The sequence below is a fragment of the Oncorhynchus kisutch genome, linkage group LG19, assembly GCF_002021735.2.
Source record: "Oncorhynchus kisutch isolate 150728-3 linkage group LG19, Okis_V2, whole genome shotgun sequence".
Lineage (NCBI taxonomy): Eukaryota > Metazoa > Chordata > Actinopteri > Salmoniformes > Salmonidae > Oncorhynchus > Oncorhynchus kisutch.
In genome coordinates this window covers 38,443,978-38,470,912 of record NC_034192.2, presented here as the reverse complement: position 1 = coordinate 38,470,912, position 26,935 = coordinate 38,443,978, and positions in this window count along the sequence as shown.

Sequence of the window (26,935 nt, the reverse complement as noted above, 5' to 3'; positions counted from 1 at the left end):
GTCACATGTCTGTGGAACTTGTTCAGTTTATGTCTCAGTTGTTGAATCTTGTAATGTTCATTCAAATATTTACACATGTTAAGTTTGCTGAAAATAAATGCAGTTGACAGTGAGAGGTGCATCTCGTTAGGATGAATTTGGTTCTACTGGTGGCATGTTTAAGAATGTTTTCATGTTTTTTTGCCTCAAACCTTAGTGGACACTGTTGGCCAATGAGAAATCATTATGTTGCCACATGAGTGTGGCCAAGTGCATGTGATGTTCAGTAACTGCCAAAAGCACACATATAATTATTTCTCCAAAATTGTCCAATCTTTCATCAAGGCCCGAATGGGGTGTGATATATGGCAAATATACCACGGCTATGGGCTGTTCAAAGCAGAGTACAGCCTGGATAAAGCTATGGTACATTGGCCATATACCACTAACCCCCGAGGTGCCTTATTGCTATTATAAACTGGTTAACAACATAATTAGAACATTAAACAAGTAGTTTTGCATCATACCCATGGTATATTGTCTCATATACCACAGATTTCAGCCAATCAGAATCGGTTAATAATGCTTATTTTAGGCTGGGGAAATTAGATGGGTGCAATTGTGTGCTCTGAATTACCTCAGTGCTTTCATTCAGATAACACCCAAACTTTCCGACCACATGTTTGATAAATGAGGCCTTGTGATCTGTGATAATCATCAGAGCCATTTGACTCACCACCACTGAAAGGGAATTGGTCCGTCGAAAAACAAGTTTCCCTCTGCAACTGCAAGGACGAGTAATGGAAGCTCATTACAAAAAAGAAAGAGTAGACAAACCAGCAGTGCTTAGAAAGCACCATGGTTCCCATGAGACCATGTACATTTGACATGTTACTCATTTAGCAAATGCTCTTATCCATAGCGACTTACAGTAGTGAGTGCATTCATTTTCGTACTGGTCTCCAGTGGTAAACCCCCCAAATCTAACGCTTTACTCAGGTGGGACTTGTTGTACAACTTGTTGAGCATCAGCCTCCAGTAATGTTACAGTGTAACCACAATAATGCATGTGTGCGTCTTTTACTAAGTATACCACAAAGATTAAACCAGGAAGGAAAGTATTTTCCCTAACCTAGTTAAAGCTGCAATATGGAACTTTTTGGGCGAGCTGACTTATTTCACATAGAAATGTGAGTGAGTTATGGATCTGTCATTTTCATCGAAAGCAAGTCTATGATGCGGTAGATCTGTTCTATGTGCGCTATTTCTATGCTTCCCGTTCTTAAGTTTGGCTTGAAACAGCTGAAAATACAATATTTTTGGTTAAGGAAAATATATCTAACAGCGGTTTAGATGGTACAATGATTCTCTACACTATACTTGCCCGTTTTGCCACATGAACTGAAATTTGGCGAACTATTCCAATTTTAGCAACAAGGAAATGAGGTGAGTGAATTCTGCATAGTGCACCTTTAATACAACAGATCCATCTTCATCAGTCTGGTAGAAAGGTAAAACATATTCAAGGATTCATGAGGTGGAGGAAAACTTTGGCTGCTTTAGAATTCATGGCTGTTCTTCATCTCTCCATCCATGCTGTGCTAGAAAAGTATGCCTCTGACCTACTTTTGCCTCCTGTTGAGTTAACTACCATTTTGGTTGTGGGTCCTATCCCTTGACTCTGCCCATGCAGAGTGCATTGGTCTTTACACAGGCTCCTCCATGCAGTGTCGTTATGGATAGCATAGAGAACTGCAGGTGTTTTGAGATCACTACCCTGTGACTGTTAAAACACGTGTTTGACTGGGTTGTGAGTTTGGCTGCTGCGAGGGCAAATGTACACAGAGCATGGTGGGATATATTCTTCTTGGAATATAAAAACAAATCTAATACATTTGGAACTGACATGCAGCTGTGAGACAGCCGGCCGACCTTTCTCTTTGAATGAACCATTTTCTGCAAGCGGGAACAAGCGATGACAATGTTCGGCTTGACTAGAAATGATAAGACTAGGGTACACAGGGTCAAGAAGATAGTCTCCTTTTAGTGGACCATTAAAAATAAAAGCTTGCCAACATTCAGTAACTTCCAAAGCCTTAAAGCACAATCATATGACCTGTTCTTTTAAAGCTCTCGGTCAAACTTTTTTTAAACAGGTTTTGGCTTTGTTTTCCTTTGTAGCCACATCGGAATGGAAACTACTGTAATTAACACATAACATAGCAGGACCCCGGTTTTCATGCTGGCTGACATTTTGATTTGAGTACGGAAAGAGAAAGCAATCAGAAGCCAACATTCAACGTCCCACAGAGCCCCCAACCCCTTTCTGACATGTTTACCTTCATTTTGAGAGAGCTCCGCCTCCCTGTTTTGTTAATTGGTCCACCACAGGGCATCCCAGAGATCATTATGTTTACGTGGTCTCCACATGGGATGTGAAAGGTCACTTACCATCATCGCTGTTTAATTGTCTTGTTAACACGGTAAAATAATGGGCACATGCTTCCATTGTGTTGTTTTCTTCACCAGGAATTATCGCAATTTTGTTACTTGTTGCAATCATGTAAAATGTACTAAATTATACTATTTGTTGACCCAGTGCTAGCACGTTACATCAGTACATGTGCAATTTATGTATTTATAAAACTTGATGTCAAACTGTATATTGTAAATGTGTACAATATAAATGTAACTGTCATGCTGTATGTAATATGTATGTATAAAAGGTCTTTACACATGCAGCAATGACATCATATCATGACACAAGGCGAGACCCAGATGCAGACACAGGAGGTAGACGGTTAGAGTATTATAATGTTTATTAATCCAAAGGGGTAGGCAAGAGAATGGTCGTGGACAGGCAAAAGGTTAAAACCAGATCAGAGTCCAGCAGGTACAGAGTGGCAGGCAGGCAGAATGGTCAGGCAGGCGGGTACAAAGTCCAGAAACAGGCAAGGGTCAAAAACCGGGAGAACTAGAACAAGAATAAATGCAAAAAGCAGGAGAATGGGAAAACCACTGGTTGACTTGGAAACATACAAGACGAACTAGCACAGAGAGACAGGAAACACAGGGATAAATACAGTAGGGAAAATCAGCGACACTTGGAGGGGGTGGAGACAATCACAAGGACAGGTGAAACAGATCAGGGCGTGACACATCATATATCAATCAAGTTGGCTGGCAAGGTCTTTTAAGTGTCCGTTGTCACCTAAAAAAAAACAACTGGTGTATTTTTGAACAATGTTCACAAATTCCAAGGCCGTAATATCTTCTCTACAGTCCTGCCAAGTAGTGAACGTGCAGCTGTCTTGACAGCCAGCTAGCTAACTGCAAACGATACATTACATGACCAAAAGTATGTGGACACCTGTTTGTCAAACATCTCCTTCCAAAATCATGGGCATTAATATGGAGTTGGTCCCCACTTTGCTGCTATAACAGCCTCAACTCTTCTGGGAAGGCTTTCCACTAGATGTTGGAACATTTCTGCGGGGACTTGCTTCCATTCAGCCACAAGAGCATTAGTGAGGTCGGACACTGATGTTGGGCAATTAGCCTTGGCTCGCAGTCTGCGTTCCAATTAGGTGTTCGATGGGGTTGAGGTCAGGGCTTTGTGCAGGCCAGTCATGTTCTTCCACACCAATCTCGACAAACCATTTATGTATGGACCTCATTTTGTTAACGGGGTATTGTCATGCTGAAACAGGAAAGGGCCTTCCCCAAACTGTTGCCACAAAGTTGGAAGCACATCACTATTATGACAAACATTGTTTGATGATTACATCACAAATTAATCCAACACTCAACAAGTCACTGTTTTAATTATGGCAAATTGATACCCGCACCCTCTAAACAAGTTGGAAGGAGACCCAGCGATCAGACAAGGTTCTTCACTGCATCCTTGCTGGCAAAGACAGGATGCAGTGAAGAGTGTAGAAACTCTCAACAGCACAATAGAGGCAACAAGGGAAGAAAATGAGCCGTCCTTGAGTACTAAGCTCCTGCAACATGGTGCAAAAGTTCAGCCAATTGAATTATTATTTTGAAGCAAGAACCATTCAGAATTGATTCATTTATTCAAAACATTAAACAGATGAACAATTAGTGCAAAGAACCGTCTAGAATATCATTGTATGCTGCAGCGTTAAGATTTTCCTTCACTGGAACTAAGGGGTCTAGCCCAAACCATGAAAAACAGCCCCATACCATTATTCCTCATACATCAAACTTTACAGTTGGCATTATGCATGGGTGCAGGTAGCGTTTTCCTGGTATCTGCCAAACCCAGATTAGTTCATCAGACTGCCAGATGGTGAAGCGTGATTCATCAATCCAGAGGACACATTTCCACTGCTCCAGAGTCCAATGGCGGTGGGCTTTGCACCCTCCAACCAACGTTTGGTATTGTGCATGGTGATCTTAGGCTTGTACGGCTGCTCGGCCATGGAAACCCATTTCATGAAGCTCCCGATGAACAGTTCTTGTGCTGATGTTGCTTCCAGAGGCAGTTTGTAACTTAGTAGTGAGTGTTGGCCTACCACTTTGTGACTGAGCTGTTGTTGCTCCTAGTCTTTTCCACTTCACAATAACAGCACTTACAATTGACCTGGGCATCTCTAACAGGACAGAAATTTGACGAACTGACTTGTTTGAAGGTGGCATCCTATGACGGTGCCATGTCACGGAGCTCATCAGTAAGGCCATTCTACTGTCAGTGTTTGTCTACTGAGATTGCATGGCTGTGTGCTCGATTTTATACACCTGTCAGCAACGGGTGTGACTGAAATAGCTAAATCCCCTAATTTGAAGGGGTGTCCACATACTTTTGTATATATAGTGTATATCTTCTCATATCGATACCAACTCAGTGGCTGATCAATCACAGAGGACATGGCTAAGAGGCACTGATACAGTAACAGAGGGAGAAAAAAACTAGTGGAAATGTCCTGTTGTGTTTATAGTAACATGTAGCAGATAGGTTATGTGATGGAAGCTACTCAGATGAAAGGGAAATTAATCACTTCCCCTGCCAGATAACATGTCAGATAAAATGCTGTCCACATCAACAGGAATACGCTTGCAGTCGAGATTATTTTCACTACAGGCATCAGCAGATAAGAGATGTTGTTTGAGAGAAGGATGATGTAATTCATAGACTGAGCATGGTCCTTTCTGAAAGGGTAGGGAGAGAGTAATACAAAGAATTTCCTTGGAATTTTCTACACATATGAAAATATCATGAAAGTTGGATAATATCATGAAGGCTGGATACGCCACAAGGTCTACCCCCAATTCAAATGCCTAGATGCCTCAAATGCCTACAGTGCAGTAGTTTTCATTCTGACATCAGCCCAAATTATGTGATTCATTAGAATGATAGAGAACCATTAGAATGATAGAGAACCATTAGAATGATAGAGAACCATTAGAATGATAGAGAACCATTAGAATGTAAGAGAACCATTAGAATGTAAGAGAACCTTTAGAATGTAAGAGAACCTTGTATTACAGTACATGAGTAAACTGGATAAAACTATGTGTAGTTTTAAACCAATTGAATCGCATCTAAATCCTATTTAAAAATACAAAAACGACTCCTTGTCACTATTATGACATACATTGTTTGATGATTAAATCAAAAAATAATCCAACACTCAACAAGTCACTGTTTAAATTATGGCAAATTGATACCCGCACCCTCTAAACAAGTTGGAAGGAGACCCAGCGATCAGACAAGGTTCTTCACTGCATCCTTGCTCGCAAAGACAGGATGCAGTGAAGAGTGTAGAAACTCTCAACAGCACAATAGAGGCAACAAGGGAAGAAAATGAGCCGTCCTTGAGTACTAAGCTCCTGCAACATGGTGCAATTTCACGAATCACTCAGTTCAGCCAATTTAACTCTTATTTTGATGCAAGAACCATTCCGAATGTATTCATTAATTTAAAAAATTAAACAGGTGAACAATTAGTGCAAACAGAGAGTATTAGTGCACACAGTTGTCCATAAAGGTGTTTGTTTACTTAATGTAATAACAATGTAATAACTGTTTAATAGCACATTAATAACACAAGAATAGGATATATTTCTGGCTGGTATTAAGGATACACCACTGGTATTCTCTGTAAACAGACCCTATAAAGTCCAGCCAAATCAAAACAATATCCTGATGCCTACGCCTAAAGTATACTGTGCAGTCTTACATTTGTATTACATTGTGAATGTCTATTAGGGTCATTCATTAACATGCACACCACAAGGAGGGTATAACTGTGCTAATAACAGGCTGTCAGTGAAGTTTTTGGCAGAGAAGACAAGGTGCAGGGGTCAAGACTACAGCATCGGTGATAGATGTCCCTGGCTTTGTGCTGCCGATCTAGACGGCACACTGTGAACCCCGGGACTGTGCATCAAAACATGGCACAGCATCCTGTCAGGCTGTAGCGTTAGTTGATATGCTAGTACATGAATCATCCCGTATAGAAGTGAAGCTCAATAATGGAAGCAGAAAATAGTATGTCAATGTGGTATTGCCGTTCACCATTCACCACACTAAACCTTAACGGTTGTATCATGGGATTGTAATGGGACGAATGTAACGTGCGGCCAAACATTATCCTGGAACTGGAAGGTGACAGTGAGACTGATAATACCTGTTCTCCTGGAAGAGATGAAATCCTGCAGAGATGGTTATTCCTGGAGGTGTTCCTGGAGGTGATCTACAGTAGTGCCTCAAAGCCCCTCCGGCCATATTTCTATAGAGGATCCAGCTCCGTCCACAGGCAACACAACTTCAGCTTGATGCAGGTGGATAAAGGCCTGGTGGTATTAGGTGAGTGTGCTGACATGCTGACATGCTAACCCCTTCCATGGAATACCGTCGGTGCAGCGGGATTTATGCCTACTCTCTTGCTATCAACAGCTTTGTAGGGTACGGCCTAAGAGGCGTAATGATCCATTGGACTGTGGTCAGATGATTTGTTCTAGTCTGTTAATTGGACCCTCGCTTAGTGCTCAGTCACGCCTCCTTTATGGCCTCTGTAACACCACAACAACAAAGCCAAAGATGACAAAGGGACTGTCAATGAGCGGATGCATGTAAAAGGCACATTAAAAGGTGTATGTTTGTCGATACATTATTATGTATGAGTTTACTGTAAAAAAAAAATATATATATATATATGTAAAAAGGTGATTGGAATAACAATATCAAGATGTGCAATAGAAATAGCAAGATGGGTCTGTAAATCCAAAATCCCTCATAAAAAGAACACAATGACACTGCGGTATTGATTTGCATTGACTCAATACCATACTGTGACTGAACAATACAATGATGAACAATGTCCCATTGTCTGCTTGGCTGAGCATTACCTTCTCACTATATCCCCGGAATGGATGATATCATTGAACAGATCTCGCTGAGCTGAATATTGTGAATCCTTTGTCATGCTCAGACGCTCCTCTCTTTCTCTCCCGGTTGTGTTAGCGTCTCTTTTTCCAGACGACTGAGCAACAGACAGAACGGAATCGCTTTGTCCTGGTTGGGCTCTCGTTTGTAGTGCTGGACTGCACATTTCAGACCCACTGTTCACATCACTCAAGCCAGGGAAAGGTCAAGTTAACCATGCACATTAGAGATGTTCTTTATGCATGCAGTGACAGGATCATGCAAGCTAAACAAATGCCCTTTCACTTCCAATCCACCACGTTGTCAAATATATAGGGAACGTCGTCAGACCAGTGCTCCAAATAGCAGACGAATATGCAGTATGAATATGCAGTATGAATATGCAGTATGAATATGCAGTATGAATATGCAGTATAAATATGCAGTATAAAGATGCAACATAAGACAATAGATTGGGAAGTCCCACTGGGGACAACGTCTATTCCACGTTGGTCCTATTCCACGTCGGTGAACTGACATGGAAACAAAGTTGATTCCACCAGTGTGTGCCCAGTGGGGTATTTTTACTTGCACATCGGTGTCACAATAACAAGCATGTGCATTCTTTATGATGTTGGGATATTTGATTGGAAAGAAAATACCTTTGAACTTACATGAGACTGAGTCTGAATTCATTGCCACCATTTTCCCAAAGATGATTTGTATGCTGCCTCCGTGCTGTCAGAGGAGTCCCTCATAAAATATTGAACAGGAGATTCTTTCTCAGGGCACACAAGTGAGCCGGTATTCACAGAGAGCAAGTATAACATTGAAGTTAGAACAAAAGAGGCCTATTCGGATTGAAGTGTAGCAACACAGAGTGGGGAGATGAAAGTGGGGTTTAACACGTCTGATTGAAATGGCATGCAGCCTGCCGAAATGAAGTGCCCCGGGTATCCAGAGAATGCACACATACACACACACGCAAGCACACACACACACACACACACACACACACACACACACACACACACACACACACACACACACACACACACACACACACACACACACACACACACATGCAAGCACACACACATGGCAAACATGTGCACCAAGGGTCTCAGCAGGCTTTCTAACCACCTCCTGGCTAGACGGGTTTCTTAAAGAGCTCACTCACTGGCTGCTTTATATAGAAACATTGAAAGACGTTGACTCACCTGTAGCAGGGCGTCAGAACGAATCAGTTGGACGGGCATTTGATTTCTACAGGCAGGCCATTTTTTTCACAGAACCCCTTGTGCATGAATTTAGTTAATGGGTTTAAATGGGTGTTACAATTGTTAAATTACCGGCAGCCATGATTGGCTGAGATAATGGGTGGGCTGGACATAACGAAAGATGAGTTTGGATTGGTCTGCCATGTAGCACTCTTCTGTCTATAACATGAGCTGTTCAGTATGTGTAGGTAATGCTTTCTAACACTGCTTCAAAAAAATATATCACATAGTAGAATTGCAAAAGTGTTGCTCTCCACCTTCTGGAGGACTGAGTTTTGAAATCAGTGGAATGCCCGGTGGAATTAGAATATGATACCTAAGGAGATGGTGAAAATTCTGGCGTTTGTTTGCAAATATCCAAAGGGAGTCGAAAAGAAGACACACAGAAGGCTGTTGTATAAAACACCTGTCTCCGGATGACGTCTTCAAACTAAGGGCAACCATGGCATCCGTGTGACACGTTCGTCATAACGATGAGACCATAAGAATACATTCTTCTTTATTTACACGAAGAACACTTAAACAAAATACCAAACGACCGTGAAGCTATAAACACGAGTGCTGACATGCAACTACACATAGACAATAACCCACAAACCAAAATGGCAACCTAAATAGGATCCCCAATCAGAGACAACGATAAACATCTGTCTTTGATTGGGAACCAAATCAGGCCACCATAGACCTCAATTTACCTAGACAATACCAAAACCCCATAGATATACAAAAAAACCTAGACAAGACAAAAACACACATAACACCCTCGTCACACCCTGACCTAACCAAAATAATAAAGAAAACAAAGATAACTAAGGTCAGGGTGTGACACCGTGACAGATAGGGAGAAGCGTCCATCCATGTATATGGGTAAGATAGTCTAGCTAGCTACATTTTCAGATATTAGACGTTTCTAATTTTGTCAGAAAGTAATTTTCATTTCAAGTTAAAGTGTACTGTTAACTAGCCAATTTTAGCAGGCTGGCTAGCTAGCTAACATTACGTGTATGATATGTGTAGTAATATTATTCATATCTCAGAGTAATTTACATTGTTAGTTATAGCCTAATGTTAGCTAGCTAACTTTGAACCTGGTTGGTTAGTTACCTGCAGATTCATCCAGGGTAGTAATGTTATGAGTTGGGATTATGGATAATTGTTTAGCTAGCTACATGTCAAAAAAAAATACTCCACTATGCAAGTAATAATTTCAATAGAATGTTCATGATACTGTCGATAGACGTAGCTGGTACATTCGCTCTGGCTATCTGCTCTGATTTCAGAGCACTCTCGTCTGAGTGTGCCAGAGCGCAGAATAACTGACAAATTTATGAACGCTCAACAACCGTTGAATATGGCTGGTGTCAGTAAACATTGGCAATGACGAGATGCTCATGTCTCTGCCCTAACAATGCCAGTCGTTGTCCTAAAGGCAGGAAGACAGGCGATAAGCTTAGGTCTACCTATTATTCCCATAGAAACGCATTGGGTTTATTCAGGAATCAGGACAGATTTGGATGAGAATGAACCCTCTCCTTCACCTCTTCCTCTCTGCTGAAACTAGCGAGCAAAACAGCGCCCCTCTGTCTCACTATATGTAGCCCATGTACCTGATTATGTCTGTCCAGACAGTATCAGATACAGTGGCAAGACAAAGTTTGTGAACCCTTTGGAATTACCTGGAGTTCTGCATAAATTAGTCATAACATTTAATCTGATCTTAATCTTAGTCACAACAATAGACACACAGAGTGTGCATAAACTAATAACACACAAATTATTGTATTTTTCTTGTCTATATTGAATACCTCATTGAAACATTCACAGTGTAGGTTGGAAAAAGTATGTGAACCCCTAGGTTAATGACTTTTCCAAAAGCTAATTGGAGTCAGGAGTCAGCTAACCTGGAGTCCAATCAATGAGACAAGATTAGAGATGTTGGTTAGAGCTGCCCTGCCCTATAAAAAAACACTCACAAAATTTGAGTTTGCTATTCACAAGAAGCATTGCCTGATGTGAACCATTCCTCGAACAGAAGAGATCTCAGAATTGTTGTCTTGCATAAAGCTGGAAAGGGTTACAAAAGTATATCTAAAAGCCTTGATGTTCATCAGTCCACGGTAAGACAAATTGTCTATAAATGGAGAAAGTTAGTGTATAAGAGGTCATACAATACATTTTGTAGTGATTCCTATGTTGTTGATGTAAAAAAAATGTTGTTAGTCCATGGTGTGTAATAAGGAGCAGACAGATGTTGCACTTGACTCATTTATGAAATTGCTTATCCCAGTTACTAACAAGCAGGCACCCACTAATACAATGACAGAAAAAAACTGTTAAATCCCTGTGGATTGATGAGGAATTGAAAAATGGTATGGTTGAGAGGGATGATGAAAAACAGAATGGCAAATAAGTCTGACTGCACCTACTGCAAATTGAGAAATCATGTAACTAAACTGAATAAAAAGAAGAAGAAACTATACTATGAAACAAAGAGAAATTACATAATAGTACTAATTACATAGTAAAAAGCTTTAGAGCACCTTCAATTACATTTTTGGGAAAACGGCAAACTCAGCTCCATCATTCATTGAATCAGATGGCTCATTCATCACAAAACTGACTGATATTGCCAACTACTTTAATGTTTTTAGGTATTTAGGTATGACATGCCACTTAGGTATGACATGCCAGAACCAAATGCTGACACTACACATCCAAGTATATCTTAACAAATTATGAAAGAAAAGATTTCCGTAAAGTGAATGTGGAAGAGGTGAAACAACTATTGTTGTCTATCAACAAATACAAGCCACTGGGTTCTGACAATGTGGATGGAAAATTACTAGGCATAATGGAGGATGATATTGCCACTCCTATTTGCCATATCTTCAATTTAAGCCTACTACTAAGTGTGTACCCTCAGGCCTGGAGGGAAGCAAAAGTCATTCCAGTACCGAAGAATAATGTAGCCCCCTTTACTGGCTCAAATAGCCGACCAATCAGCCTGTTACCAACCCTTAGTAAAGTTTTTTTTTAAATAGTGTTTGACCAGATACAATGCTATTTTTTGGTAAATAAATTGACAACAGACTTTCAGAACGCTTATAGGGAAGGACATTCAACAAGCACAGCAGTAACACAAATGACTGACGATTGGCTGAGAGAAAATTGATGATCAAAATATTGTGGGGGCTGTTTTGTTAGACTTCAGTGCGGCTTTTGACATTATCTATTATAGTCTGCTGCTGGAAAAAGGTATGTGTTATGGGATTACATCCACTGCTATATTGTGGATAAAGATTTACCGGTCTAATAGAACACAGAGGGTGTTCTTTAATGGAAGCATCTCCAACATAATACAGCTAGAATCAGGAATTCCCCAGGGCAGCTGTCTAGGGCTCTTACTTTTATCAATCTTTACTAATTACATTGGCTTTCAGTAAATCCGGTGTGTCTATGTATGCAGATGACTCAACACTATACACGTCAGCTCCTAATGCGACTGAAATGACTGCAATACTTAACAAAATGATGCAGTTAGTTTCAGAATGGGTGGAAAGGAGTAAGTTAGTCCTTAATATTTCAAAACTAAAAGCATTGTATTTGGGACAAATCATTCACTAAACCAAAACTTCAACTAAATCTTGTAAAAAAATTATGTGTAAATTGAGTAATTTGAGGTGACTAAACTGCTCGGAGTAACCCTGGATTGTAAACTGTTATGGTCAAAACATATTTATACAACAGTAGCTAAGATGGGGAGAAGTCTGTCCATAATAATGCTCTGCTCTACCTTCTCAACAGCCCTATCAATAAGGCAGGTCCTACAGGCTCTAGTTTTGTCGCACCTGGACTACTGTTCAGTCGTGTGATCAGGTGCCACAAAGAGGGACTTTGTGGCTCAGAACAGACCAGCATGGCTGGCTCTTGGATGTACACAGAGAGCAAACATTAATAAAATGCATGTCAATCTCTCCTGGCTCAAAGTGGAACGGAGATTGACTTTATCACTAGTTGTATTTGTGAGAGGTATTGACATGTTGAAAGCACCGAGCTGTCTGTTTAAAGGACTAGCACACAGCTCAAACACCCATGCACACCCCACAAGATATGCCACCAGAGGTCTCTTCATAGTCCGCAAGTCCAGAACAGACTATGGGAGGCACACAGGTCTACGGTATATAGAGCCCATGACTACATGGAATTCTATTCCACATCAGGTAACTGATGCAAGCAGTAAAACATCTGATAAAATACACCTAATGGAACAGCAGGGATCTTTTCCAAGATGGAGTAACAGTCAGACGTCTTTGTCTTGTGTGCTGTCGTGTCCCTTGTATATATCTTTTACATCTTTTTCTTCACATATCTTTTAAAAAATATTTTCCTAAACCTCAACTTCTAAATACTCTCCTACAACCTGCCTCACCCAATGTGGCATGGATTTCTATTTACTTCGGATCTGGATTCCCTCAACTGAAGCTAGCCAGCTAACTACCTACCAGCTATCAGTTAGCAAACCATTGCTAGCGGTCATCAGCAAACCTTTATCTCGGAAAGCTCTTCTCCAGTTCGAACAACATGACTCAAACCAGAGCATAACGGACCTATTTCTCTCCAGGGCTCCTGTGCTACCACCGAAGCCCACTCCTGGGCTACAATATCCGGACCCCTTCTACTGCCGGTACGGGGCATGGAACCCCGCCGATCCTCTACGACTGGAATACCGACATAATCTGCCCGAGGATTCAACAGGCCCCTCAGGCACTACGCCCGCTGAAGGCCCATTCTGCTAACCTGCAAGGCCTGCTAGCTACCTAGAGCTACTTGGAACCCTACTAACTCCACGACTGGTCTATCGACGTCACCGCACGAAGAGGCAAAAACAGACTTACCCCCATCGCGACGTCCCCCAAAGGCTAAATTGCTAGCTTTGCTCTACTAACTGCTAGCTTGCCTGCCCCTGTCTGCTAACTGCTAGCCCCTGCTAACTGCTTGCTTGCTAACCCGGTCTGCTAACTGCTAGCTTGTTTAGCCCTGGCCTACTAACTGTTAGCGTGTTAGCATCGGCCTGCTAACTGTCTGAATCGCCATATTCCCAGTCAGCCCAACCACTCACTGGACCCATATGTTCACTTGGCTACTGTAATGAAGTGCTATTTCCTATGCAAATGACCAGCTTACTGCTATTGCATTGCTATAACTGTGACAACACATAGCAACGTATTTTCACAGTAAAACATGGTAGGGCCATACAGAATATCTCTCACACACACACTCACTGAAAAGACACACAGACTTGCCAAGACAGGAACGATCACACACTCACACACACGCAGCCCCTCCCCTTCTGGATGGGCTCCAAAGACAAAGAACTCTGTCGAGAACCAATGGGATACTGACACCAGGCTGGAGGAGACTGTCTATCATCTGCAAACAACCTACCAGAAAGCCAGGACTACCAGAATCTACCTACGTCATTTCCATGTATAAAATGAACTGTACGATTGTGACCGGCCTCTTTTCTTTTTTCCAATGGTTCGCATGAGAACTTGATGAAAAGGAGCCGTGCACGTAATTGCCAGATATCATTTCTCTTGAATAAACGGCCATTACTATACCGTATCCGCCTTGTTCTCGTTGGTCTCGTTTCTCATATACCTATTCATCAACACTACGCATGCCTCTCTCTAATATCAATATGCCTCATCCATTACTGTCCTGGTTAGTGATTACTGTCTTATTTCACTGTAGAGCCTCTAGCCCTGCTCAATATGTCTTAACCAACCATGATGTTCCACCTCCTACAATTGCAATTTTATTTTTTATTTTATTTAATTTAACCTTTATTTAACCAGGTAGGCTAGTTGAGAACAAGTTCTCATTTACAACTGTGACCTGGCCAAGATAAAGCATAGCAGTGTGAACAGACAACAACACAGAGTTACACATGGAGTAAACAATAAACAAGTCAATAACACAGTAGAAAAAAAGAGTCTATATACATTGTGTGCAAAAGGTATGAGGAGGTAGGCGAATAATTACAATTTTGCAGATTAACACTGGAGTGATAAATGATCCGATGGTCATGTGCAGGTAAACATACTGGTGTGCAAAAGAGCAGAAAAGTAAATAAATAAAAACAGTATGGGGATGAGGTAGGTAAATTGGGTGGGCTATTTACCGATGGTCTATGTACAGCTGCAGCGTTCGTTTAGCTGCTCAGATAGCAGATGTTTAAAGTTGGTGAGGGAGATAAAAGTCTCCAACTTCAGCGATTTTTGCAATTCGTTCCAGTCACAGGCAGCAGAGAACTGGTAGGAAAGGCGGCCAAATGAGGTGTTGGCTTTAGGGATGATCAGTGAGATACACCTGCTGGAGCGCGTGCCACGGGTGGGTGTTGCCATCGTAGAGTATTAGAAGCTATTTTGTAGATGACATCGCCGAAGTCGAGGATCGGTAGGATAGTCAGTTTTACTAGGGTAAGTTTGGCGGCGTGAGTGAAAGAGGCTTTGTTTTGCGGAATAGAAAGCCTACTCTAGATTTGATTTTAGATTGGAGATGTTTGATGTGAGTCTGGAAGTAGAGTTTACAGTCTAGCCAGACACCTAGATACTTATAGATGTCCACATATTCTAGGTCGGAACCATCCAGGGTTGTGATGCTAGTCAGGCGTGCGGGTGCAGGCAGCGAATGGTTGAAAAGCATGCATTTGGTTTTACTAGCGTTTAAGGGCAGTTGGAGGCCACGGAAGGAGTGTTGTACGGCATTGAAGCGCGTTTGGATGACATCACCTGGTTTAAACCTCTCTAGAGACAAAATCTCTATCTTCATTACTCAATGCCTAGGTTTACCTCCAATGTACTCACATCCTACTTTACCTTTGTCTGTACACTATGCATTGAATCTATGCTGTCGTACCCAGAAACCTGCTCCTTTTACTCTCTGTTCCGAACGTGCTAGACGGTCAGTTCGTATAGCATTTAGCCGTACCCTTATCCTACTTCTACTATGTTCCTCTGGTGATGTAGAGGTTAATCCAGGTCGTGCAGTGCCTAGCTCCACTCCCACTCCCCAGGTGCTCTCATTTGTTGACTTCTGTAACCGTAAAAGCCTTGGTTTCATGCATGTTAACATTAGAAGTCTACTCTCTAAGTTTGTTTTACTCACTGCTTTAGCACACTCTGCCAACCCGGTTGTCTTAGTCGTGTCTAAATCATGGCTTAGGAAAACCATCAAAAACCTTAATCTCCATCGCTAACTATAACATGTTCCGCCAAGATAGAACTGCCAAAGGGGGCGGTGTTGCAATCTACTGCAAAGATAGCCTGCAGAGTTCTGTATTACTATTCAAGTCTGTACCCAAACAATTCGAGATTCTACTTCTAAAAATGCACCTTTCCAGAAACTAGTCTCTCACTGTTGCCCCTTGCTATAGACCTCCCTCTGCCCCCAGCTGTGCCCTCGATACCATATGTGAATTGATTGCCCCCCATCTATCTTCTGAGCTTGTGCTACTAGGTGATCTAAACTGGGACATGCTTAACACCCCGGCCATCCTACAATCCAAGCTTGATGCCCTCAATCTCACACAAATTATCAATGAACCTACCAGGTACAACTCCAAATCCGTAAACACGGACACCCTCATCGATGTCATCCTAACTAACTCGCCCTCCAAATACACCTCTGCTGTTTTCAATCAAGATCTCAGCGATCACTGCCTCATGGCCTGCATCCGTAATGGGTCTGCGACCAAACAACCACCCCACATCACTGTCAAACAGTCCCTAAAACACTTCTGCGAGCAGGCCTTTCTAATTGACCTGGCCGGGTTATCCTGGAATGACATTGACCTCATCCCGTCAGTAGATGATGCCTGGCTATTCTTTAAAAGTGCCTTCCTCACCATCTTAAATAAGCATGGCCCATTCAAAAAATGTAGAACTAGGAATATATATAGTCCTTGGTTCACTCCAGACCTGTCTGCCCTTGACCAGCACAAAAACATCCTGTGGCGTTCTGCATTAGCATCGAAGTTAGGAACAAATATACACAGGCAGTTAGGAAAGCTAAGGCTAGCTTTTTCAAACAGAAATCTGCATCCTGTAGTACTAACTCCAAAAAGTTCTGGGACACTGTAAAGTCCATGGAGAATAAGAGCATCTCCTCCCAGCTGCCCACTGCTCTGAAGCTAGGAAACACTGTCACCACCAATCGATAAATCCACTATAATTGAGAATTTCAATAAGCATTTCTCTACAGCTGGCCATGCTTTCCACCTGGCTACCTCTACCCCGGTCAACTGCCCGGCACACTCCACAGCAACTTGCCAAAGCCCCCACCATTTCTCCTTTACCCAAATCCAGATAGCTGATGTTCTGAAAGAGCTAGACAATCTGGACCCTCTCTTTGTAAAATTATCTGCTGAAATTGTTGCAACCCCTATTACTAGCCTGTTCAACCTCTCTTTCGTATCGTCTGATATTCCCAAAGATTGGAAAGCTGCCGAGGTCATCCCCCTCTTCAAAGGGGGTGACACTCTAGACCCAAACTGCTACAGACCTATATCTATCCTACCCTGTCTTTCTAAGGTCTTCGAATGCCAAGTTAACAAACAGATTACCGACCATTTCGAATCCCACTGTACCTTCTCCGCTATGCAATCTGGTTTCAGAGCTGGTCATGGGTGCACCTCAGCCACACTCTAGGTTCTAAACAACATCATAACCGCCATCGATAAGAGACATTACTGTGCAGCCGTATTCATCGACCTGGCCAAGGCTTTCGACTCTGTCAATCACCACATTCTTATTGGCAGACTCGACAGCCTTGGTTTCTCAAATGATTGCCCTGCCTGGTGTACCAACTACTTCTCAGACAGAGTTCAGTGTGTCAAATCGGAGGGCCTGTTGTCCAGACCTCTGGCAGTCTCTATGGGGGTGCCACAGGGTTCAATCCTCGGGCCGACTCTCTTCTCTGTATACATCAATGATGTCGCTCTTGCGGCTGGTGATTCTCTGGTACACCTCTACGCAGACGACACCATTCGGTATACTTCTGGCCCCTCTTTGGACACTGTGTTAGCTTACCTCCAGACAAGCTTCAATGCCATACAACTCTCCTTCTGTGGCCTCCAACTGCTCTTAAACGCAAGTAAAACTAAATGCTTGCTATTCAACCGATCACTGCCCGCACCTGCTCGCCCGTCCAGCATGACTTAGAATACGTGGACAACTACAAATACCTAGGTGTCTGGTGAGACTGTAAACTCTCCCTCCAGACTCACATTAATCATCTCCAATCCTAAATTAAATCTAGACCCGGCTTCCTATATCACAACAAAGCATCCTTCACTCATGCTGCCAAACATACCCTCGTAAAACTGACCATCCTACCGATCCTCGACTTCGGTGGTGTCATCTATAAAATAGCCTCCAACACTCTACTCAGACTGCATCCAGTTTGTTATCACAGTGCCACCCGTTTTGTCACCAAAGCCCCATACACTACCCAACCATTGTGACCTGTACGCTCTCGTTGGTTGGCCCTCGCTTCATACTCTTCGCCAAACCCACTACAGGTTATCTACAAGTCTCTGCTAGGTAAGGCCCCGCCTTATCTCAGCTCACTGGTCACCATAGCAGCACCCACTCGTAGCACGCGCTCCAGCAGGTATACCTCATTGGTCACCCCCAAAGCCAATTCCTACTTTGCTCGTCTTTCCTTCCAGTTCTCTGCTGCCAATGACTGGAACAAATTGTAGAACTCTCTGAAGCTGGAGACTCATATCTCCCTCACTAGCTTTAAGCGCCAGCTGTCAGAGCAGCTCACAGATCACTGCACCTGTACATAGCCCATCTGTAAACAGCCCATCTATCTACCTACCTCATCCCCATACAGTATTTATTTATTTATCTTGCTCCTTTGCACCCCATTATCTCTACTTGCACATTCATCTTCTGCACATCTACCATTCCAGTGTTTAATTGCTATATTGTAATTACTTCGCCACCATGTCCTATTTATTGCCTTAACTCCGTTATCTTCCTCATTTGCACTCACTGTATATAGACTTTTTGTTTTCTTTTGTTCTACTGTATTATTGACTATGTTTTGTTTAGTCCATGTGTAACTCTGTGTTGTTGTATGTGTTGAATTGCTATGCCTTATCTTGGCCAGGTCGTAGTTGCAAATGAGAACTTGTTCTCAACCAGCCTACCTGGTTAAATAAAGGTGAAATAAAAAAATAAAGGGACTGTGAAGCAACAAAAACATGGGCACAGACACATGCATACACACACATGATAATATACACACTATACACACATATACACAGGGATTTTGTGTTGTAGATATCTGGGAGTGGAGTAGGGGCCTGAGGGCACACACTTGGTGTGTTGTGAAATCTGTAATTAATGTATTGTAATGTTTTTAAAATTGTATAACTGCCTTACTTTTGCTGGACCCCAGGAAGAGTAGCGGCTGCCTTGGGAGCCATAATAAATATAAATACAAATAACCCAATCTCTGTTTACCAATGATTTAAGATTATTTTGTTGGGTAAATTTCTGAAATGTAGATCCCACTGGTGAAGAATTTCAGTCCCCATAACAAGTATGAATTATTGAAGTTCATCAGCACCCATCCTAATGATTTACTTATCCCATTTCCCTGAGGAAACTGTTTCTTTCCAGTCCAGATGTAACTGTCACCTCAAATTACCTGCTCTATTTCATGTTCCAGTCTCCTACAGACCAGAACATCCCAATAAACATATTTTTGTCACACAGAGTTAACTTTGACCAAAAGTGAATAAGAGCAGTATGCTGTGAATCTTAACTTCCCTCAGTCTTCAAACATTTTGGAAAATTTGAGGCCAACCATCCTGAAGAATTTAAAACTGCTCTTAGTATTATTGACAAGATGAATCTATCAGCAAAGGTCAAATTCAGGTGCTGCTGAACGGTCTTCTTCTCATTGTTATTCAAACCAATTTCAGAGCCCTGAGAAACAAATCAATATAATGTGTTATAATCTCCACGGGTAGCATGGGATAGGAAATTGATGAGGAGAAATAGTTGGGCTGTTAACCATTAGCCTATCATCCTGCCTTTGAATATCAACAGTCAAAATGGACGCTTTCTCATTCGATGATTCAGTACGTTTATATCCATGGTTGTTCTGACTTCCAGACATACCAACTAAGAGTTACAAAGCCATTATTACCAAGTGTCACGGCCGTTGAAAGAACTGGACCAAGGCGCAGCGTGGTGAGCGTACATTTGATTTTTATTTGAAAAGACGCCGAACAAAACAATAAACACTACAAAAACAAACAGTGAAGCTAAAGGCTATGTGCCATAAACAAAGTCAACTTCCCACACAGAAAGGAGGGAAAATGGCTACCTAAGTATGGTTCCCAATCGGAGACAACGATAGACAGCTGTCCCTGAACTATACCCGGCCAAAACATAGAAACACAAAATCATAGAAAACGAAACCTAGAATGCCCACCCCAAATCACACCCTGACCAAACCAAATAGAGACATTAAAAGGCTTTCTAAGGTCAGGGCGTGACAACAAGGCCTTAATGATCTGTCTTTGCCTGAAACAAACAACTGCCAAGGCTTACTGCAGGCAGTGATTCGTCATAATGTATGGGTAAAACAAACTGTGCTAGCAAAAGAGACAGGAGACATATTCCAGATCAGGGTATTCCAGACGTATTTCCACCCATGGGTTTCTACCTCAAATTAAGATTGCGAATAACAAGAGACACCCAGGTGCAGCTCGGCAGCTGTTTGAACGTTCTGCGGTGTTTCCATTATTTCATGCCTGTCGTTCTCATGAGCCGGTCCATGTGAAACTGCCAAAGCCATTGAAAATGTGACAAGAGAGTGAGCAAGCGAAAACAAATAAAGAGCACAATTAAATGAGTTTTAGCATGGCCCTATTCCCTCTGTGGTAATTCAATTGAAACTGTTTTTTATTTGAAACGGGGTCTGATAGGTTATGCCACAGTGTTTATCTGTCTCTTTGTAAATATCATGGACAAAGCAGAAATGCCACTCATTGTGTTTTGTCATGGCTTGTGTCCTGCAGGAGAACAAAGACTATATTTCCATAAAAGTGTTGCAGATGTCTATGTGACTCACAAAACAAATACAAACTTCTTGCCTTGTTTTTGAACTTAGGGCTTTACCATAAATGTTTTATATACATTTCCACACCATGATGTTGGAATAATACTGTGAAATTGTGAAAATTATGATAATGCCGTTTTAGTGTAAGAACTGTTTGAAAATACTACCTTGGCTTTCCATGGTGACATCACCATGCGGTAAATTAGTTAATAGACCAATAAGAAAGAGAATTCCAAACCTCTCTGCCAATAACAGCTACTTTTCAGTTTCTCCTCCCCACTCAGACCACTCCCAGATAGTCCAAGCAAAATGCATGCTTGAGAAATTGCCCTTTGCTAAGAAGCTATTTTTTTGTTTTTTTTGTTTACTATTTAAATTGAAACCATCACAGTAAGTACTTAATTGTTTCCCGGAAATGTTTTATATTGTGATAAAAAATATGCATTGGACCATTAAAAAAATGTGTGATGAGAATACCATTTATTTTACTTATTTCATGTGAGAAGTCAAATGTAAACAGCATCTATGTACAGTATGAAAATATCTACAGTGTTGTTGGCTTTTGTTACTATTGCAGGCACAATAATAAGAATCCCAGCTTAGCGAAGTGCTTTTGCAACCAGTCTGGTCTTGACTGAGGACTGGCATTGTTAAGCAATTCTATGAGGGATAAGCAAATGTTTCGCAGTTTTCAGATGCAACACATTTCAATGGGTCTGAGTGCTCTTATGAATCCCACTGATGAATACCAAACTTGTGCAAGCCATTCAACTTATTTTCACTATTCTTTGCAGCCATTCAGCTGTGATTGTCATGCTTTTCTGAGACGACAGAACAGTGGCCTCTGAAGAGGATTGTGCCAAGTCATGAGAGGCCACCTTTGTGTAAATAGCTCTCAATAGAATACTGCTGAATATGAACAAACATACAGTATTCCCTATTTGTTTCATAACGTTATTTGCTAAGCTTGAGGGGTACACCTCCATTTTCACAACAGATCATTTCCTGGCCTTCTCTCTGATGTCACCTTGGAGGAAGGGTAAGAGCGGTTAAGATATCGATAAGAGCTTTAATCCCTTTTGCGTTAGCCTCTAGAACAGGAACGAGAAGCTTCAATGTTCTGTGTGTCATCTAAATGCAGCCTCTGTACAATGCAGACGTGTGTGTCTTTTGCGGAAACACGTGCAGGACTCAACCAGGGAGACATGTCATTGGTGCGTGACATGGGTCACTAGACTGTATGCTAAGTGATGTAGCCGTCAGGACCCAGCTGCCCCTCATAGATAATTTAGTGAATTATCGATAGCTAATGTTCGGAAGAGTTGTGTGTGTGTGTGTGTCTCAAGGTGTCACATTACTCAAAGGGTCTCAATGAGACAATTTGAAGAAATATGGGCCGTGCAATGAGGAAGGACAACATAATAGAGACATAGATCAAGTTGAAATAGTGACTCTCAGCTTATACAGTACCAGTCAAAAGTTTGGACACACCTACTCATTCAAGGGTTTTCCTTTATTTTAACTATTTTCTACATTGTAGAATAATAGTGAAGACATCAACACTATGAAATAACACATATGGAATCACGTAGTAACCAAAAGAGTGTTAAACAAATCATAATATATTTTATATTTTCCATTCTTCAAAGTAGCCACCCTTTACCTTAATGACATCTTTGCACACTCTTGGCATTCTCTCAACCAGCTTCACCTGGAATGCTTTTCAAACAGTCTTGAAGGAGTTCCCACATATGCTGAGTACTTGTTGGCTGCTTTCCTACACTCTGCGGTCCAACTCATCCCAAACCATCTCAATTGGGTTGAGGTCGGTGATTGTGGAGGCCAGGTCATCTGATGCAGCACTCCATCACTCTCCTTCTTTTGGACTCATCAGACCAAAGTCTAATGTCCATTGCTTGTGTTTCTTGGCCCAAGCAAGTCTCTTCTTCTTATTGGTGTCCTTTAGTAGTGGTTTCTTTGCAGCAATTATGACCATGAAGGCCTGATTCACGCATTCTCATCTGAACAGTTGATGCTGAGATGTGTCTGTTACTTGAACTCTGTGAAGCATTTATTTGGGCTGCAATCTGAGGTGGAGTTAACTCTAGTGAACTTATCCTCTGCAGCAGATGTAACTCTGGGTCTTCCTTTCCTGTGGCAGTCCTCATGAGAGCCAGTTTCATCATAGAGCTTGTCGGTTTTTGTGACTGCACTTGAGAACTTTTGACTGACCTTCATGTCTTAAAGTAATGATGGACTGTCATTTCTCTTTCCTTTTTGAGCTGTTCTTGCCATAATATGGGCTTGGTCGTTTACAATTTAGGGCTGTTTTCTGTGTACCTTGTCACAACAAAACTGATTGGCTCAAACGCATTAAGAAGGAAATAATTTCCACAAATTAACTTTTTAGAAGACACCTGTTAAACTTTTGACTGGTACAGTAGGTTCCAAGCAACCGGGAAATCACCCAAGCTAGCATTTTATCACCAAGCTCTTTTGTTTGCCTAATAGTTAACAATACTGCATTTAGGTCTATAAGCATAGAGGTAGAACATACACTGAGTACACAAAACATTAAGAACATCTGCTCTTTCCATGACATAGACTGACCAGGTGGATCTTGACGAAAGCTGTGATCCCTTATTGATGTCACTTCTTAAATCCACTTTAATCAGTGTAGATGAAAGGGAGGAGACAGGTTAAAACATGATTTTTAAGCCTTGAGACATGTATTGTGTATGTGTGCCATTCAGAGGGTAAATGGACAAGACAAAATATTGAAGTGCCTTTGATCGGGGTGTGGTAGTAGGTGCCAGGCACACCGGTTTGTGCCAAGAACTACAACGCTGCTGGGTTTTTCACACTCAACAGTTTCCCGTGTGTATCAAGAATGGTCCACCACCCAAAGGAGATTCAACCAACTTAACAAAACCGTGGGAAGCATTGGAGTCAACATGGGCCAGCATCCCTGTGGAATGCTCTCAACATAATCTCCACCCGGCACAGCCAGAAGAGGACTGGCCACCCCACATAGCCTGGTTCCTCTCTAGGTTTCTTCCTAGGTATTGGCCTTTCTAGGGAGTTTTTCCTAGCCACCGTGCTTCTACACCTGCATTGCTTGCTGTTTGGGGTTTTAGGCTGGGTTTCTGTACAGCACTTTGAGATATCAGCTGATGTACGAAGGGCTATATAAATAAATTTGATTTGATTTGAACATCTTGCAGAGTCCATGCCCCGACGAATTGATGCTGTTCTGAGAGCAAAAGGGAAGGATTAACTCAATATTAGGAAGGTGTTCCAAATGTTTGGTATACTCAATGTATATTTTATTATAATTATTGTTATTATTATCAAATGAGAACATTACCAAGGTGCGAACCTTGGTGTCCTTGTAGTTACGGTCCTGTGTACAAGCATTATGTGGTTTTATAACACTGTGTTGCATCATTCCCAAAGCTCTTCAACCCATTAAGAGATTCGAAACTCAGAGATTCGAGCCTAAGAGTTGATCTGGGAGTCTGTGATTTTAATGTGTCACTACAATATCACCCAGTTCTCTTGGATGCCTCTTATGTTGTGTTCCCTGACCTTGATGGTGATTTTGCAAACTCGCAGACAGACAGTAGCTTTGATTGGTTTGCCTAGCATCTCAGAGTGAAAGCGAAAAGCCACGGTGTGAAAGTTGACAGCTATGGCACATGAATACTCTCAAGTCTAGTCCCCTGTCAAGGGGATAGTCAAAAACCCAAGCTCAATCAAATTCAAAAAGTCTGTGCCCACACTTCATATAGTCCACTTTAAAAAAAGAAGGAAATATTGATTTAAATAAACACATAATTCCAGATCATTAATCAGCACTCATAAAGGGGCAGTGCACTCAAAAATGTGATTTCTCCATTTTTTTATATGACATTTTTTTATATGACATATGACATTTTGAAAATTATGATGATTACCTTTTTGTGCAAGAGCCTGTTAAGGTGGGATGAATTTTTTGGCTTAGATCACGACATCACAATTTGATCGGATTATTCTGAACAATGACCAGTCTTGCTTTATTTGCATACGTATCCTCCTACTTTGAAGGGGTAAGCGTGGTCGACTATAGAGCAGGGGTGTCAAACTCAGCGCATATTGAAGATACACAACAAATTCGCAGGCCAGACGGGCCATTCTCTTATTTGGAAAGATATGGCCCTTTATAATGTCCACTTATGTACATAGGATGCTGTATATAGCATTTTAGTATATCAAAATAAAAGACGAGAGAAATCACAAAGTATTTAATAACTCCAAATAACAAAAAATTTACTATATTTGTTTGCACTGTATGGAACAATGGTGAGGTTGAATGCAGCATTGCTGTATGGTGCACTCAAAATATCTTGTAGTTGATCAAATGTTGTTGTAACAGGCCTACATGTTTCTCCGTTGCATGCTGTTTTGTTGCAGTTTTTGTTTTTTGGTTATTAATTGTCAAGCTTTAAAAACCGAAGCCAAACTGCAACCTTTTGGTAGCTTAGCAAGGACTAAGTCATGTGTCTTCCCCTCCGCTGCACGCTGTAAACGGACACACAAACGCAGCACAATTGAAGTTGAATTCACAGATACAAGCTCATCAGGTTGTAATTTCATAAAAAAGACTCAACTGTTGACTCATGTGTACTCGCTTAAGTGTCCTATTGTCCTAGTAGTAATGTATACCCTCGGTGTGAATCCTCTATCTTAGAACTTTTTGACAATCAAGATGACTTTTTCGGTAAGCTACAGCAATGACCTACAGCAATGACCTACAGCAAGGAAACCTCGCCATCCATCACAATTCTTAGCCGCCCCCCACCCCCCGTTTCGTCTAATCAACTCCCATTTGTCCCATTTCTCTTCTTCTCCGTCTACATCCTGCATTTTTCCCCCTCGTGCCATTGTTGTTGACTCCTCAGTGAATTCCTAACTGTAATAGACCTATCTGTCATGCTGTTTCTTCACCTGGACTCCCTGAGACCGCCACATCCGCTCAGTGATTCCACTTAGTTTTCCTGCCAGGCTTCAGGCAACTGTTGTTGCTGTTTTGGATGCCACAGCGTGTTTGTGGCATACTTTGTGGGCTTTATACAAGAACACTTAGCCCATGTTGGTCGAGGTAATTTTTGATAATAACGAGCAGTATTGTGTTAAGTACTGTAAGACATTATTCAAATACACCAGATTTCGTTATATGGCATTTCCCCCCAACTGTTTTTAACTCGAAGGACTAAATTGGTCTGTATACAATGGGTATCATAATTATTCACCCCATTTTGTTGCTTTACAAAGTGGAAGTGAAATATATATATAGTTGTTATTTAAAAATAATAATTCATCAACATAAAATACTCCATAATGTCCAAGTGAAAATAAAGTTCTACAAATAAATAAAACTCAAATATAGCTGTTGCATGAGTACAGTTGAAGTCGGAAGTTTACATACACTTAGGTTGGAGTCATTAAAACTCATTTTTCAACCACTCCACAAATTTCTTGTTAACAAACTATAGTTTTGGCAAGTCAGTTAGGACATCTACTTTGTAGATCTACTCATTTTTCCAAAACTGGTTTACAGACTAGAGTATTTAACTTATAATTCACTGTATCACAATTCCAGTGGTTCAGAAGTTGACATACACTAAGTTGACTGTGCCTTTAAACAGCTTGGAAAATTCCAGAAAATGATGTCATGGCTTTAGAAGCTTCTGATAGGCTAATTGACATCACTTGAGTCAATTGGAGGTGTACCTGTGGATGTTTTTCAAGGCCTACCTTCAAACTCAGTGTCTCTTTGCTTGACATCATGTGAAAATCTAAAGAAATCAGCCAAGACCTCAGAAAAAAAATTGTGAACATGCCTGAAGGTGCCATGTTCATCTATACAAACAAGAGTACGCAAGAATAAACACCATGGGACCATGCAGCCGCCATACCGCTCAGGAAGGAGACGCGTTCTGTCTCCTAGAGATGAACGTACTTTGGTGCAAAAAGTACAAATCAATCCCAGAACAACAGCAAAGGACCTTGTGAAGATGCTGGAGGAAACAGGTACAAAAGTATCTATATCCACAGTAAAACGAGTCCTATATCAACATAACCTGAAAGGCCAATC